The following is a 12350-nucleotide window of genomic DNA, read 5'->3' as shown; positions in this document are numbered from 1 at the left end:
GTGGTACCCCAGGAGACCATGAGTCACAGTGGCATCCATGACTAGCCTCATTCCACGGAAGGAAGTAATGTTCTTTGAGCATAAAACAACCAGGAGTAGATTACATCCTTTCTCATGCCAACTTAGCCCTGCTGGCTGTTGGGACAGGCACTGGAGAGGCAGGAGCAGACTCTAATTTCCCAGCCTTGCTCCTCCCCACCCCTACCTCAGGGAAGCTGTTCCTCTCCATGCTGGGACATGCCATGTGGGCAAACCACACAAGAAGGATTTGCTCAACCAGGCAAGGAAGAGGATGTTCTGGCTCTCTTCTCTGATGTGGTATAGAATTATGTCACATAGTGAGACATCCATCTCTCATTCAACAGGCTAGGCATATCTGATCATGAGGATGCTGTGTATTCTCCATCCCTTGGCATGTGTCCTTATAATTAGTCTATCTGTTTCTGATTTATTTATTTTCAGGCAGTCTTCTGCACCCTTGCTCCCTCACTTGTGCACATGGGGCAAACCACAGACTTACCCTTAAACTACACAGAGAACTAAAATCAGAAACAGACAAACCACAAGAATCAATAGCAAGAAGCAGAAAGCACACGATTGGATGATGCAGTTCCCTTTGGAGATCCATCTGCCTTGAAATGTGATGTAACTAGGCTCATATACCATGTCTGTAAAGGGGGTAACAGATCCCTTTTCATAACCTGACTCACAGATAAGCCAAGGCATGTTTAAAAAATCATTTCTAAAGAACAAAAGGAAGTAGTTTGTGTTCACAGAGCTAACGTGATTGCTTTCAAGTCTGACATGACTCCTGTTATTGTTGCTTCCTAGAATTTAGGCTTGAATTTGGCAGAAGCTGAGAAGCAAGGGCATACGTAGAATCACTTGTGAGAATCAGTCGGTCTGTGTGCAAGGGCCAATTCTTTCTGGAATGACCACCAGTCTCTAGACTGCTGGTTAAAGTGGCAATATAAGATAGCAGTCAGACAAATGTAGGCAAGGCAATTTACCTTTTTCCTACCAATAAACACAACCGGGTAATGAACAACACCTCCTAGTGCCATTAAAATTAATTCCATAACTGTTCCTCTTTTGTCTCCAAAACGTAACATTGTTGCCTGAGAGGGAGTATCGAGACATTAATCAAAAATAGATGATCAGTACAAGAAATGAAGGCCAAGGAGATGAGTATAAGTATCTTCTTGCATATCCAGAATACAGGATCTGTCTGAAAACATTGTAATTGAGTTGATACACTCTATAAAGCCATACAGATAGTATGCACAACTGTCATACCTATGCTGAACGTCTTTGATACCCTTGTAGCTCTTCATCCGGTGAACTATGTGAAGTCATTGTTCATGTGATAGATCAGACAATGGAGAAACTCTCCAGACAGAAACATCTACTTGTTCCTGGCTAGGAAGAATAAACCTTTCCTGTTTTTGGAATCCACAGAAATACAGATGCAAAAGCAGGACACGGATAAATGAGAGAAGACAAGGTATTGCTCCTACAAGCAGAACATCCTGTCTTCAAGATAGGTGAGTATTTTCAAACTTTCCAAATGTTTCATTGCCCTCCAGATAGGTAATAGATCTGCACACCTCACCTTCCCTAATATTCCAGCATTTTAAGCCATAATAGAACCAAGCAAAATGCAGAAGTTAGTCTCAAAAAAAGACATGAGACAAATAAAAGGAAAAAAAAAACAAAAACAAAAACAATGCAAAAAAGTCTGAGGACCCTAAATTCCATAGTCAACCTCCTGGACATAGCCACAGAATTTTGCACATCTCCACAAAGATGTGGCTGATTCTCATTTCTCATTAGCAGAAGTTGGTACAGCTGTACAAACAGCACATTTCTACACCTACCGGCCTTCATTTGTTTCCTCCGGTGAGGTTTTTAATTTGACTGGCAGCTAGCCTATCTGGACTGCTGATAAGAAAAAAATAACTCTCCATTCTCTACATCTTCACTGCCTTTCCTCTGATTCTCACCACAGAAGTGTACAAAGAATTACAGAGCTCTCCAAAGGTTCATAACCAAATATTTACCCTAAGTGAGGTAGATTAGATTTGCTTACTGTATCCATTGCCATGCTGGCAGGTGTACAAGACTAACTCCTTGGGGTAATATTGAATACTTTGAGAAAATTTTTGTTTATAATAAACTGTTTGCTAGTGGGTGCACATTTGGTGTTGTCCAGGGCATACTAGTGCTTGAGCTCACATGTTGTGTGGGACAGCGCCTCGTCTACCTTCACAAAGACAGCTTCAGGGACAGTCCTGGGGTGTGGTCAATTTACCTTAGTCTTTTGCAGGATTATTAAGAGTATTTTGAAATTCTCTCAGGCATTTCACCTGTAATTAAACAATGTACAGAGGAAACATATTCTTTCAGGAAATACAACCTGGTCTTAATCAGCTTGCTTTTTTGAGAGTATACATATCTTGACAATATTTTAAGTGGAGACAAATTAAAACAATATTTACATTCAATAATATTTAATGTATTGTTTTCCATAAAGTGAAAATGAAAGTTGTGCGCTGTTTTATTTAATTTTGTTTTGAACTTTATAACATTCATGTATTTAATATTTTGCCTACTAAATTAAATATTTTATTGTCGCTATAACTTTTGGCATTCTGCTGTGAGATTGATTTGACAGTTATGGAACACTTCCATTATGTCAAATATATTTTCTCTGAATTTTTAATCCATGAAAACTTCAGCACCTTCACTTTTTTCCCAAATATTGGTATTTCCCATAGAATGGAGATTCTGTTTCCTGACCAGCCCTGCTAACATTTTTTGTTCTATCAAAAAGGAGGGGGGAAGGGTGTCACAAATGCACAACTGTAAACTTGTCAGGATACATTTCTTATTGTCGGCTCATATGTTGCCCTCTTTTGGTAGCTTTTGTACTGTACTACACATAAAAATTTTAACAAGTGCTGTAGCAACTCAGCATCTGAAGGGGACTAAGTGCTGAATGTTAAAGCTAACTATGAGGAGAGCAATGGGTTGCAATCATGAACAAGCTTATAGTGACATCTTATCAGAAAAGGAAAAGCACTAGGGAGTGAATGAAGCAGTGCAGTATAAAACAGGACTAAGGGTCAATGAGAAATAAGAAAAAGGAGAAGGATCTGTATATATTCACTTATGTCAATAATTTAACTCCATATTTTGACTTCCATCCTGTGATGACAAACATAGCTTTCAAGTATTTGTTCAATCAAGATTTGTAAAGGGAAGCTCTATCCTAATCATCATCCCCTGGTCCCTGTGGCTTTTTTTTTATAATCTATGCAGGGGTTTTATTAAATTCTTATGAGAATTGACCAGTCAAGACCAGAAGAGTTTCTTGCTAACTTTCCAAGACTAAATCCCTGCCAAAGTCCACACTTCTATTTTCACTATTAATTTTCTGAAAGATAAAATTAGTTGATGTTCTTCTTACACACTAATTTACTAATACTAATCATAAACCATGTGATACATAATGCATTATAAGTCTAGAATCATTACTTAAGTGAAACACTGAAGTGTTGATTTTTTCCAGAGAGAGTTTTCTACTATTTCTGAGCAAAATTAAAAAAAAAAAAAAAAAAAGAACAACAATCTCAGATTATGGCAATGATTAAAAAAGAGTAAGGAGCTGGGTATTCACCTTCTCTTGACTTTCAAAAAGAATCAAGTACTAACTCGCCCAATCTCTCTAAGAATTATCTCTCTACTTCAGATAATTCTCAATTATAAGCACAATAAATGGTTACACAGAAGAGATATTCCCACCATATCTGTGATCCCAGTTCAACATTTCACAGCCCTATTCTTTAAAGATTAATTTTTCTTGGTTTGAAAATCAGCATCAGGAATTCAGCCTCACAGGAACTCTTTTATGAGCAGTCTCAGAGATGATTTCAGAGCTCAGAAAGGAGCTATGCCTCCCACCTTGAATTGTGGAGTTTTTGTGGCAACTCCATATGATCAGGAATTCTTGGAATAGGGAAGGACTCCCAGCCTTCCAATGTAAAGACATAAAGCTGTGCTTTATAGGCATTCTCCGGTGCTTTATTCAAACCTATCTATCCCAAAGCCCCAGCAATATGAATTCCCCTTAAAAGACCATCTGACTGTCTTCCAATTTTCACCTTGAAAAAAATACACCCAAAAGGCTTGATTCCACTGCCTTCCTCCCTTTTAGTTATATGATACTACCTAGTTTAAGCCTTTGCAGACCTCTGTTCTGTGCATAAGAATGCAGCAGTCAAGCCTTATGGAAATATGACTGTCTGCTGATTGTGATGCAGCTAATTTGAACCTTTCAGTGGCCAAGGGCTCAAAGACTTTTGTCGCATTTCCTCAGAGGTCTAACCAAGCCCCTTCTGCTCCAATCTAACAAAGTGCTTAAACATGTGCACCCTTTAAGCTGATATGTTGTTCCACCTAGCAGGGCTGTAAAGGGAGTTGTAAATCAGCAGCACAGCTCATGCACTTTAAGTTTATGCTTAATGAGATGCTGGGTTTGAGCCTCAGTCTTTCTCCCAAGGTGATTTTTCCAGCCTTTGAATCTTTGTGGGATTTTTTTCCTACTCCTTCCAATCAGTCAGTGGCTGGCAATATTCAACACAGATTTGAATGTAATGGCACAGAGCTTTACACACAAACTATAACGTCCCTGCTTTGTAACAGACATCAGTATGTGTGTAGCCTTAATCACTACACAAAATCATATCTCACTCCCATCTTTCTGTTGTACACTATACCTTGAAGGTCTATCAGCACTATTGGTGGCCAGGGCATACACATTCCAATATATCTTCTTTTCTCTGTGTGTGAGTTTTTCGGGGTATTTGTATGTAACTTTCTAGTATCTGCCTGTCCTTTGGTATTATTTCTCTGCTGTCTCCTGTTTGCATTCCTTCCTGGTTTAGTATCATCAGCATATTTCACTATGCTGTTTAGCTCTACTTTGAGATGAGCATATAGATATTAAATAGAACGATGTCTGTCAAAATTTCATGCTGTGACCCACAGGACATTTCTACAAGCTACGAGAACACCGCAATTGATTATTGCCCTTTGAATTCTTTCTCCCATCTCAGTCTACATGGCTGTGTTCCCTGACAAAACAAGTTCTTTCTCTCAACATGAATACCTGAAACAGTAGCAAATTACATATTCAGTGCTTGCTATATCCACTCTCCTGCATTCCTACCCAGTCTGTTTATCTCTCCACTCACTGTGCATGTTACCTTGCTTGGAGCATGCTGACCATAGCCTTGGTCCCCAAATCTGTAATATACAAAATGTATAATGTTGCATATTAACATGAAGGAAATGTTTAACATGCTTTATCATATCTGCCGTGGTTTAAGCCCAGCCAGTAACTCAGAACCACATAGCCACTCGCTTACTCTGCCTCCTTCCTCTCCCCAGCTCCTGGAGGGATGACGAGGAGAACTGAAAGAACATAACTCCTATGGTCTGAGATAAGAACAGCCCAGTAACTAATCATAGAATCATAGAATAGTTCGGGTTGAAAAGGACCTTAAGATCATATAGTTCCAACCCCCATGCCATGGGCGGGCACACCTCACATTAAACCATATCACCCAAGCTCTTTCAGGACCCGTGGATGGATTTCATCAGGTCCATGGACTTGTGTACGTTCAGATTCTTAAGATGGTCTCGAACCAGATCCTCTCGTACAGCGGGCCCAAGATCTAGGTTTTCACAGTCCATGCGTCTGCCTTCCAAGACTTGGGTGGTGCGGTCAGAGCATTTGCCAGTGAAGACCGAGGCAAAGAAGTTAATAAGAACCTCATCCTTCTCCAAATCCAGGGTAGCCAGTTCTCCCGAAAGCTTCTGGAGGGGACCTACGTTGTCCCCAGTCTGTTTTTAATTCGCTATATACCTATAGATTCCCTTCCTGTTATCCTTAACATCCCTAGCCAAGTTTAATTCTAACTGGGCCTTAGCTTTCCTAACCCAGTCCCTAACTTCCCGGACAACACCCCTATATTCATCCCAGGCCGCCTGTCCTTACTTCCACCTTTTATAAGCCTCTTTTTTTCCTGTGAATTTTTCTCAGCAGCTCCTTATCCATCCAAGGGGGTCTCCTGGCCCTCCTGCTGCACTTCATTCTAGTTGGGATGCAACACTCCTGAGCTTGTAGCAGGTGATTCTTGAATATTAACCAAGAGTCTTAGGCCCCCCTGCCCTCTAGGGCCATATCCCATGGAACCATAACACAAATCACTGCTGCTACCACCAATAATAATAATGATAAGGGGAATAACAAGGGAAGAGAATACAACCGCTTACCACCCACCGAGCGATACCCAGCCTGACTGGGTATCAAACTAGTGATCAAACCTTTCTGGGTAACTGCCCCCAGTTTTATATAGTGGACATGGCGTGCTGTGGTATGGAATATCTCTTTGGCTAGTTTGGGTCAGGTGTCCAGTCTCTGCTTCCTTCCGGCTTCCACTCCTCCATGGCAGAGCATGAGACTCACAAAGTCCTTGATCAGAGTAAACATTACTGAGCAACGACTAAAAACAACAGTGTTATCAGCGCTGTTCCTGGCTGAAAGTCAAAAACACAGCACTGCACCAGCTACTAAGAAGGAGAATAATGACTGCTACTGCTGAACCCAGGACAGTATCCAAGACTACACCACTTGCTCCTCCTGGTTATATTTGCCTCTGTGTTTCCTCAGGATTAGTGGATGAGAAAGAGTTTGGCCTAAAATGTTTAAAAAATTTTCCTTGATTTATGACTTTTGAGGCCAGAAAGGACCATTAACCCACCATGTCTAATCTCTTCCGTGTCACAGACTATAGCATTGCCCTATTCCCTATATACTAAGCGAAATGATTTTTATTTGGCTGACACATATTTTCCAGAAAGGGATCTAGTTTTTATATGTACACTATCACTTTCTTGGGCAGTTTGTTTCAGCAGTTCATCACAGTTATTGCTACAAATCCAAGTCTCATTGCTTGCCTAATTTGCTTGTCTTATACTTCCACCCACTGATTCTTGTAATATGTTCATCTGATGCAAGACACTTTTTTCTTGGTGTGAAGGTAACCATACACTGTAATCCAGTAATTTTTGGTAAGGGAAACAAAGCATATTTTCCAATCTGCAAATGGTTCTTCTGCCTTGTATGTCATCCTTTTTAAGATTTCTAGCACTCAAAAACACTGTACCACACCCCTGCCATATAAGCAGTATTACACTCAACCCCTATGTCCCTGATAATTCATTCAGAGACAACATTAATCCTCTTTCACATCATCAGACTGAGCCCTGTGTCCAGTTGCTTCCCCACAAAGGTACCAAAGCCTTTTCAAGCACCACCCTTGGGATACAATTGCTAGTACATCAGTAGAGCCACTGTTAGTACACAATTTAAAATTCATCTTGTCTGCAGAGATTTCGCTCATCAAATTTGGGCTGCTCCATCTTCATAATTTATTTTTCATTCCACCAATTTCAATTTCCTCCTTAATTTACTAAGCATTGTTTTACTAGGGATGTACTTGTCTCTCAACTATTAAGGACCATTCTGTAGCCTGCCAGGGGTAACACCCATTTCTGCAAACTGACTCCAGAGCTTTCATTCCAAGCTGACAGATACTTTTTGACACCTATCAGTTAGTCAGTTCTTAATCCACTCAGCAGTCACTCAATATCTATTGTACAGCACTCATTTTTTCTAAGTGGCTAAACAGAGAAGGCAAACAAGTGTATTTGAATGCTGAAAAAATAGACTTAGAACCTAAATCCTGCAAAGTGTTAAAGAGCCTAATCCCCACTGGTGCCTAAACACTTATTAGCATGCAGATTTATGGACTAATTTTAGGTCTGCAGTTATGAAACCTCATGTTTTGTATGTTTTGCCGTTGATATTAGATTCTCTTATCTGTGAAAGGCAAAGCTTAGACATCACAGCTGTTGGATGGACCACACATTTTATTTTCTAGTTACACACACAGGGCTTTCCTTTTGTTTCTCTGCATCTCCACAGGTAACTGTTATTTTTAAAAAATAGTTGTAATGTCAGTGTAAATCTGTTAGATAATACTTGTAATAATGTTGGGTGTGTATTGTACTGCTATAGTGACTTTCATCTATATATTCAAAGATCCTAACTATTCCCTCATCTGTTTCTATCAATAGGATTTATTTATTTGTGTCATAGTGTTTCTTTCTTGTTAATTGCTTCAAGTTATTTTATGTAATTAAAGACAGATGGCAAAGCAAAGTTCAGTATCTCATCCATTTGTTAATCAGTGGCTTATGCAGCTCTATAAATGTAGCAGAGATGTTATGATTTTGGGGTTTTGTGTGCTGTGCTTTAAATTAAGTACTGGGACCAATTCCTAGTTATGCTGAAGCCAATGACAAAAGCTGCCATTGACCAGGATCTCACAGTGGGAGACTATGGATGAGGAAAGCTGCAGCCAGCTCAGTGTGGTGCTTATGGTTTACAGAGATGCATTGCTCACCCGCTCTTAGACCCAGGTCTTACTGTGGACCTTTGCATCAACAGCATCCATGGCATGTTGGTGGGAAATGAGCCGGATCAGTGTCCATGTTTGTTCTGACATTGTGGAAACCCATCCTTGGTCTTAGCATTCTTTGGGTTTATTCTATTTTGGAGGATTTCTTTTTTTTTTTTTTTTCTCCCATATACAAGGGAGCAAAACATCTGTTTTCGTTAAGGACATCTTGTTCTTCAGATTAGAGAGAATCACCAAGAAAGGGAGAACAAATAAAAATCTCCAGAGGAAAAAGAGGCCCACCATGTACTCCCCCTGGGTAGCCATCTTGAACTGATTCAGAGTGCTGTCCACATCCGGCAGCCTGCAAGCAGGCTCTCTCCCTTCCACATAGGCTATGCACCACTCACTTCATACCCAATCTATCCATGGGCTTATTTTGCACCAGCTATTTTTTATCTCCAGATCTATCTGCAGAGTGCTCTCCTAACTATGAAATCCATCGGCAGGCTGCAGCATACTGTATTATTTTGATGCCTTCATCTTTCTTCTTTCATAAAAATTAGTCATGTTTTTGCTGGTGTGCCTGCCTGTTCCCTTTGCTCACAGACTGAGTGTACTGTTCACACAGCCACACAGCCATCAGTGGCAGCAGTGGTTTTCTGACCAACTTGATTCTCATCTGCTTTTGCCTATCTTTCAGTCCAACAAGCAATTTGGCTTTATCTGTTTTGATTCAGTACTACCCTACTCCTATTGTTTCTCACATTCTTGCATTTCCACCAGAGTATGTGACTGACAGAAAAGCAATTCCCCAATTAGATTACAAGGGGTGTGCTGGGAATCGCAAGTCACCCTAAGGATTTATGTGCTACACCAAATTATCGTAACTGACACAATACTTCCAGCAAGCAAGTTTGGAAATATCAGAATCTCCCCTATCCCCTCTCCACCCCCCTTCCTTGGGAAGGCCACATTAGAGAGAACAAGGATTTCTCATCGCTACTGTGAGTCATGCTCACACTGAGCACATGGTTGGTGAGGTCAGCGACAAGGGTTACTGGGCTTGGACTATAGAAAAAATGGATTCTGCTAAGTGACAGCACAGTCAAAGCAACATGAAAGAAGAAGAGGAATGCAGAAGCCACCAAGGCCCCTAAACCACAGGCAGAATGGAAGCGGAGACAGACTCATGCTTCTTGTAAGAATGAGCAGAGACAGGTGGCATGAGACACTTTGCTCTTTTATTTACCTAACCTTTTTGCCTTTAACATAAACTTTTATTTTTTCCCCGTGAATGTCCACAAATGGGGGAAATTCACCTATTTTACTCAACCTAAGATAGGATTTTTAAAATCACAAACACACTTCTTGTTCTCAGGAACATGCAGTGAGGCATATTTGAAAATAAATGGGTAATTTCTGCCAAGTAGGTGTCATATATAATCCCTATTTAAAATGCAGATATTCAACTTTAAGCACATGCTTAAGTCTCAATAAAAACAATGTAATTTAAGCAAAGTGTAATACGACATGTGCTTGGTTGAATACTTGAATCAAATCACAAACAATGAAGGATTACCCAGCAGTCCAGCAGTGGATTGTAGGATGGTACTTAGATTGTGTGTGTTCCTGTGAAACAAGCTTCATCCTTCAGGAAACCAGCTGTATTTGCAACCTATTGTAAAAAATGTCAGTTGAAAATTCCGAACTGCTTTAACCACAGAGAAAAAAATTCTCTAATGTTGATGTTGAAATACACTTTTCGGTTTTAAAGGTTGATAGTTTTTTTGCTAGCTTGTTTGTTTTAATTCTTAAATGCTAGAGCAGCAAGCAAACACACTTTACAATCTATTGCATTGAGCTCTTTTTCGGTAGTTTGGCTCCTGCTAACAGCAGGTTTAGAACTGCCAGTTCTAATTAAGAACTTTATTTTAAAGATATATTTCACAGTTTATTCATGGCACTCTGAGAAATTTAAATTGCTGGATTGAGTAAATTGATACTGTTTCTTTTCTATTGATTTCCAAGTAATGGATTTAATTAATTGTTTCAGCAATTCCTGATTGATCTACTATAGCTGTTGAAATAAATTTCTTCTTTTAGGCAGGTCTCCTAGAATGGACTCCCTGAGTTGTGCCTATTTTTTTGCTCAGGGTTTAACTGAATTTTATTTTCCTTTGTAATTTTGTATTGCATCAGTCTAAAAACAGCCAAAGATTATTCTCGCCTCAAGAATTCCAGTGACAAATTCTTTTACTAGTCTCAGTTGTAATGGACAGTCAATTGCCATCATAAACTCTGTATAAGTAGCATTATGAAATCTGTGATTTATAAGCATATTCCATAGCAAAAAAATATTTTGATAACCCATGCTTCTCCCTGCTGTGGCCAGCAAGAAAATGCGAGTGAAAACAGTTTTCTGCCTTCTAGATTTAGTGGGAAAATAGTGCCTTCAACAGCAGTCTTTTCTGAACATCAGATCTAGAAATGTCACACATATGGGTGGCTAAACATTACTTTCTGTTATTTCTCTGTTGTCTAAGACACACACTGGGTGGAGTTTCAAAGGACCAAAACATAGCCTTTTAAACTCATTCTGTGTTTGCAATTATTAATCAAAGAGCATATATTATACTACTATAACTAACACTTGTTATCTTGTATACTTTATAAGCTTTTCAGGTGAAAAATAGACTGGGTATTCTGTTAAGTGGTGAAATAATAGATCATGTCTTGATTTTATTATTTGGTTATTCAAGGTTAGAGAAACAGATAGTTTTACTTGTCCTCCTCAGTATGCTGATCATTAGCTATTTTAGGGCCTGTTACCAGCAGCAAGTCTTCTGAATAACTTGTATAGTGACAGTATCACATCAGAAAAAGCCCTTACAATTAGAACCCTATCTGCATTCTCACATTACTGAGTGACTTCACTAAGTGGCTGAGGTGTATCTTCACTAAGTGACTGAGATACACCTCAGTCACTTAGTGAAGTCAGATGTTTGCATTTACCAACAAGTTTTAAAGCATGACATAGGCTACAGATTCCTGAAGAGTTTCCAAATACAGACAGCATCTTCATAAATTTTGTCATTGAGAATCACCCCTGCCTCCTGGTTTTGGTGGCTGAATAACAGCCCTGAGGCAAGTACAACTGTTAACATTTAAAAGTGCTAGCTGAGAAATATTTAATACATTTTTAGCTACTTGTAACACCATTAAATTGTAGCAGGAAAAAAAAAAACCCAAACAAAAAGTCAATCCTCTCTGACCAGCCAGCTCTTCTACAGACCTCCAGCAGACAATCCTCAGGTCTTTGGTGGTCTGCAAACCTCAGTTTAAAATCCACTGTAGTATAGAAATGACCTCACACTTAGAACAGATGAGAGTTCTTCACACCTGTATTTCATTTTTTTTACAGTAAGAGATGGATCTGTCTTCAATTGCATGATAAAGACAGACATAAAATTTTGACTAAGAGACATGTAACTAAACCACCAATATATTCTCTTAATTCAAAGCAGGAATAAGGGGAACATTTCCAAATCCAAAGAATGTATTATATCATCAGCTCCTTGGTTTTAAGTGGTTCCAAATCATCACAAAGATTGTGTAAGAGCAGCTGATTCCCAATATAGATATCCTTTTCTTTGGCACTAAGTCATGCCAAGACCCTGGCTGAAATTTTACAAGGAGCGTCTCAGATTGTACTTTAAATAATAGTTATTAGTCATAAGGATTGGCTACCTTTCTTTTCTTTGAAAAGAAGCTATAAATGTACCATCATTTATTCATTTCTGAAATCATCTCATTGTCCTC

General features: G+C 39.3%; 1 long non-coding RNA gene across 1 annotated transcript in view; it reads left to right on the top strand.

Moving 5' to 3' along the window:
* Nucleotides 1-1463: 1463 nt before the first annotated feature.
* Nucleotides 1464-12350, top strand: part of LOC115946594 (uncharacterized) — a 65228-nt gene continuing 54341 nt past the window's right edge. Inside the window, exon 1 of the long non-coding RNA XR_004080639.2 lies at nt 1464-1544. This is a non-coding gene — a long non-coding RNA (uncharacterized lncRNA). The remainder of the gene's footprint in view (nt 1545-12350) is intronic.

This window comes from Melopsittacus undulatus, chromosome 4, assembly GCF_012275295.1.
Source record: "Melopsittacus undulatus isolate bMelUnd1 chromosome 4, bMelUnd1.mat.Z, whole genome shotgun sequence".
Taxonomy (NCBI): Eukaryota; Metazoa; Chordata; class Aves; order Psittaciformes; family Psittaculidae; genus Melopsittacus; species Melopsittacus undulatus.
Note: the sequence above shows the minus strand (reverse complement) of the source record. Positions and strands in the feature narration are given on the sequence as shown.